At 41.4% G+C, this 6,018-nt stretch overlaps 1 pseudogene; it reads left to right on the top strand.

Moving 5' to 3' along the window:
• The first annotated feature begins 4,424 nt into the window (after nucleotides 1–4,424).
• LOC101122276 (olfactory receptor 1361-like) lies at nucleotides 4,425–5,347 on the top strand (annotated as a pseudogene).
• Nucleotides 5,348–6,018: the final 671 nt, after the last annotated feature.

The raw sequence follows: 6,018 nt of genomic DNA, 5'->3' as shown, positions 1-6,018 counted from the left end.
AAAGTTCCAGAAAAAAAACATCTATTTATGCTCTATTTTTTCCAGTAGTCATGTACAGATGTGAGAGTTGGACAATAATGAAGGCTGAGTGCTGAAGAATTGATGTTTTTGAACTGTGGTGCTGAAGAAGATTCTTGAGAGTCCCTTGGACAGCAAAGAGAGCAAACCAGTCAATTCTAAGGGAAATCAACCCTGAAACATTGAAAGAACTGTTGTTGAAACTGAAGCTCCAATACTTTGACCACCTGATGTGAAGAGCCGACTCATTAGAAAAGACCCTGATGCTGGGGAAAGACTGAAGAAAAAAGGAGAAGGGGATGGCAGAGGATGAGATGGTTAGATAGCATCACTGACTTGATGGACATGAGTTTGAGCAAACTCTGGGAGATAGTGAAAGACAGGGAAACCTACTGTGCTGCAGTCCATGCGGTGTGTCGTAAGGAGTCGGACATGACCGAGCAATTGAACAACAAAAATGTATATGTTTCAATGCTTCTCTCTCAGTTCATCCCACCCTCTCCTTTTCCTGGCTGTGAGACACAACCCTCTTGACTTGTTCTGTTGTTGGGTTTGCCTGGGAAGATGCTCAGCAAGAGGGGACACTTATTTTAAAAATATTTATTTGCTCTAGGGTATGTCAAGAGCTCTTATGATGCAACAAGAGGAGAGAGATGTTATGGGGAGGGAGGTGGGAGGGGGTTCATGTTTGGGAACACATGTAAGAATTAAAGATTTTAAAATTTAAAAAATAAAAGAACTAAAAAAAAAAAAGTGGGCAAAGTCTTAAATGAACATTTCTCCACAGGAGGTATATTAATGGCTTAGAAGTGCATGAAGCGATGCTCAGCATCATTAATCACTAGGGAAGTACAAATCAAAATCACAATGACACACCACTTCACATACACCAAGCTGGCTATAATAATAATAAAAAAAAAAAAGTGGAGGGGAGCAGAGAGAACAAATGTTGGTGAGGATTAGAGAGAGATTCTCCTTGTACATAGCTCGTGGGAATGTCAAATTGTTTAGTGATGTGGTTTGGTGGTTCCCCCAAAACTTAAGCATAGAGTTAGTGTATGACCCAGTAACCACTTCTAGATTATACTTCCAAAGACTGAAATCAGAGATTCAAACAAATACATATACATTCATGTTCACAGCAACACTATTTTTAATAGCCAAAAGGCAGCATTTAGAAACAACCCATATAGATGAATGTTCAACAAGTCAAACTCCACCTATCAATTGCCCTCCCCAGAGGGTTGTAGCAATTTACACTGCCTCTAGCAGTATGTGAGCATGCTCACTTCCTCACATACTTGCCAACACTGAATGTTGTCCATACTGTGCATTTCTCCAGGCCAAAAGTTATATTTTGTTTTGTTGTAATTTCTTAAACCATGATGGAAGCTGAACATCTTTCTTTTTGCACTGAGGTGAAATTCATAAAACATAATTGCTTTTCTCATTGGGCTTTTGTAAAAAGCATAGGATGTTGCATGCTTAGCATAACTCCAATCACATAAAAAATACTTAATACATTGTAATTATTTTTAGGAATAACATTTTTTTTTTGCTATTTACTTTATTTTATATTTTTTTTAGTTTTTAATTTTTTTAATTTTAAAATCTTTAATTCTTACATGCGTTCCCAAACATGAACCCCCCTCCCACCTCGCTCCCCATAACATCTCTGTGGGTCATCCCCATGCACCAGCCCCAAGCATGCTGTATCCTGCGTCAGACATAGACTGGCAATTCAATTCTTACATGATAGTATACATGTTAGAATGCCATTCTCCCAAATCATCCCACCGTCTCCCTCTCCCTCTGAGTCCAAAAGTCCGTTATACACATCTGTGTCTTTTTTCCTGTCTTGCATACAGGGTCATCATTGCCATCTTTCTAAATTCCATATAAATGTGTTAGTATACTGTATTGGTGTTTTTCTTTCTGGCTTACTTCAATCTGTATAATCGGCTCCAGTTTCATCCATCTCATCAGAACTGATTCAAATGAATTCTTTTTAACGGCTGATTAATACTCCATTGTGTATATGTACCACAGCTTTCTTATCCATTCATCTGCTGATGGACATCTAGGTTGTTTCCATGTCCTGGCTATTATAAACAGTGCTGCGATGAACACTGGGGTACATGTGTCTCTTTCAATTCTGGTTTCCATAAATCTAAACTTGATAAATTCAAAAAAATCGAAATCATCCCAAGGAATAACATTTATAAAACTTTTAAAATTCCATTTAAAATTACTCTCTAATTCTTTTGTTGTTATTTCTTTATTTTTGGCTGTACTGGACCTTTGTTGCTGCATGAGCTTCTCATTGTGGTGGCTTCTCTTGTGAGCATGGGCTTCAGTAGTCAGGACGCATGGGCTTAACTACTCTGTGGCATATGGGATCTTCCTGGACTAGGGGTAGAACCCATGTCTCCTGCACTGGCAGGCAGATTTTTTACCACTGAGCACCAGGGAATAACATATTTAAGAGAGCCTTCATGGGAAATATTGAGTACCATGCTATCCCTCTGTTAACTAAGAAAGACAGGTCTGAAGAAAGGCAATATTCTTTGGAATAAAAACTTTTCCCCACAGGGTGCTAGATTCAAAAGCACCACTAAGGAAGATAAGCTAATTGTATTTGACCTAACAAGGTTCTTGGGGGATCATGCCCAGAGGACAAAGAGCCAGTTATAAACCTGTTGGTGTGGTTCTGCTGAGTGCTCCCTGAGAAAGCATGCTCTTCCTTCACAGCTGCAAGACAAAGTTGAGGCTGCAGCAGCCCCAAATTCCTGGAAACATGATAGCTGGGGGCTGAGAGGTCCTGGAATCCGACAGAGGTACAGTAATCATTAGGGCTTTTCAGGTGGTACTAGCGGTAAAGAACCCACCTGCCAATTCAGGAGACATAAGAGATGAGGGTTTGATTCCTGGGTTGGGAAGATCCCCTTGAAGAGGACATAGCAACGCACTCTAGTATTCTTGCCTGGAGAATGCCATGGACAGAGGAGCCTGGTGGGCTACAATCCACGGGGTTGCAAAGAGTCAGACATTACTGAAGCGACTTAGCACATAGAATAGTCATTGATTGTAAGTGAATCCAGAAGACAAGCTGCAGCATGGCTGGTTTCAGGGAAGGACTCCCCATTTGAAACTTCCCCTCAGAGGCTGGGAGAATTCTGATCAGTTTCATCCACAAGGATTTAGGGTTCATGTCATCACAGCCCCATGGGTGGATAGTGTTATTGTGATGCAGAAGTTAGGTTTGGAGCCTCAGCTGCCTGCTTATGGTGTTGTTGAGGATTAAATAGAATGATGGGCTTCCCTGATAGCTTAGACAGTAGAGAGTCTGCCTGCAAAGCAGGAGACACAGGCTGATCCCTGAATTGGGAAGATTCCCCGGAGAAGGAAATAGAAGCCCACTCCAGTATTCTTGCCTGGAGAATTCTTTGGACAGAGGAGACAGGTGGGTTACAGTCCATGGGATCATAAAGAGTTGGAGATGACTTAGTGACTAAGACAACACATGTGATAAGCAGCTAGTTCCAAAGTGGAGTGCCTGGAATAAATGTTAACTCTTTTGCTCAAGGTAAGTCTATTTGTGCAGGTGCTTTAGAGAGGAGATACTTCAGGTGTGTGTAACCTAAATCAGTAATCTTTAGCTGAGAGCAATTTCTACCCCTCCAAAGGGTCCTTGCTCTCAACCACTGAAAGATGTTAACTCTCAGAAAAATACATAAGGTTCAGCATTTTACATGCTAACTCATCACATTTTCACAACAATTCTATGGAGCAGGTACTATTATTATCCTCATTTTACAGATGAGAAAACTAAGGCACAGAGGAGTTAAGTAGCTTGCCTAATATCACACCGCTAGTAAATGGTAGAACTGAGCTTTAAACCCAGTCTGTCTGGTTTCAGAGTTGATCCTGGATCACTTTTTATTACTTATTTTTATTTATAAAGTCAAATCCTTGAAATATTTAGACTATTTTGCATTTATTTATTTGTCTATCCTTATTGAGGAATAACTGGCAGATAAAAATGTGTTTAATTAAGGTATACAGCTTGATATTTTAATGTATGTATACACTATGGAATAATAGTGACATTTAAGCTAATTAACACATCACTATTTTGAAAGCATCACTGTGAGTTCCCACTAATAAAATAGTTTACATGTTGTGTATGGATTTAAACTCATAATATATATTCTTATCATTTAATCCTTATAGTGATCCTAAGAGGTCAGAATTATCAATTCCATGTAACAGGTGAGGAAATAGAGGCTCAGAGAGGTTAAGTGAGAAGCAACTTGAAAGATGAGTGTGAAAAAGCAATGAGGTCATCCGTTTTCACTCATCACCTACTGTTGATGCCCTGTTCCTGACTTTAGCACTGCCTGGACATGGACAATCAGACCCAAGTCTCTGAATTCATCCTCCTCGGCCTCTCCCAGCAGCCCCTGCAGAGGCAGGTGCTCTTCAGTCTGTCCTTCATTCTGTATTTGAGTGGGTGCCTGGGGAATCTTCTCACCATCCTGGCCATCATCTTGGACCCTCACCTCCACAGCCCCATGTATTTCTTCCTCAGCAACTTGTCTCTTCTTGACATCTGCTTTACCTCCACCACCATCCCCAAGATGCTGGAGAACCATCTGTGTGGGCTCACCACCATCTCCTTCTCAGCTTGCCTGGCCCAGATGTATTTCTTCATTGCCTTTGGGGCAGCCGACAGCATGCTTCTCTCAGCCATGGCTTATGACCGCTACCTGGCCATCTGCCGCCCACTGCACTACATGACAATCATGAGTGTCCTTCGGTGTACTTTGCTGGTGGTGATACCCTGGATCTCAGCCAACCTCATCTCCATGGTCCACACTCTCCTGATGTCCCACTTGTCCTTTTGCACCAATAGGATCCTGCACTTCTTCTGTGACCTCAATGCCTTGATCAAGCTCTCCTGCTCTGACACCCAAGTCAATGAGATGCTGGTGATGGTCCTTGGGGGCCCAGTGGTTCTCATCCCTTTTGTGTGCATCATGGCCTCCTATACACCCATTGCTGTGACTGTGTGAAAGGTTCCCTCGGTCCGGGGGAAGTGGAAAGTGTTCTCCACCTTTGTGTTGTCTGTCTCTTCTATGGGACTATCATCGGGGTCTACTTCAACCCTGCATCCACACACACCACCCAGAGGGTCACGGCAACCACGGCGATGTACACCGTGGTCACCCCCATGCTGAACCCCTTCATCTACAGCCTGAGGAATAGAGATCTGAAGGGGGCCCTCAGGAAACTTTTCATTGGGAACCCCTTTGCTAAGCCTCTATGAGGATGCTTTTTAGACCCAACTAATTTTGAAAAAAACTAATGTCTCCCAGTGTTAAAACTCAGGGTGGTTTTCTATTTTTTTTTTTAAGGTAGAAGAAAAAGGTTTATTTTTCATTTAAGTACTTTATTTTTTACACAGAAGCAGAAATATAATGTTGCACACCATGAAACTTATACAATGCTATAAACCCAGGTTATCTCAATAAACATAAATTAAAAAAAGAAAGGAGACATAAACATTATTTTAAAAACAGAAAAAATCCACTCCTTGCCTGATTCCCTTGGTCAAGTTATTTAAACGTGTCTTGTCTCTGTTTCTTAAATTTGTGAAATAGGGATGTAGAAAGTACCTAGCTCATACAGTTATTGTGAAAATTAACGACTCACACATATTCCTGTTTCTATAATCTTAGAAGACTACCAGGGGAAGTGTAAGTACTGACCAAGTCTTAATCATTATTTGTTGTTGTTTAGTCGCTCGGGGGTGTTCAACTCTTTGTGACCACATGGACTGCAGCACACCAGGCTTCCCTGTCCTTCACTATCTCCTGGAGCTTGCTCAAACTCATGTCCATTGAGTTGGTGATGCCATCCAACCATCTTTTCATCTGTTGTCCCCTTCACTTCCTGCCCTCAATCTTTCCCAGCATCAGGGTCTTTTCTAATGAGTCG

The sequence above is a fragment of the Ovis aries genome, chromosome 5 (assembly GCF_016772045.2).
Source record: "Ovis aries strain OAR_USU_Benz2616 breed Rambouillet chromosome 5, ARS-UI_Ramb_v3.0, whole genome shotgun sequence".
In the NCBI taxonomy this organism is placed as follows: domain Eukaryota; kingdom Metazoa; phylum Chordata; class Mammalia; order Artiodactyla; family Bovidae; genus Ovis; species Ovis aries.
Note: the sequence above shows the minus strand (reverse complement) of the source record. Positions and strands in the feature narration are given on the sequence as shown.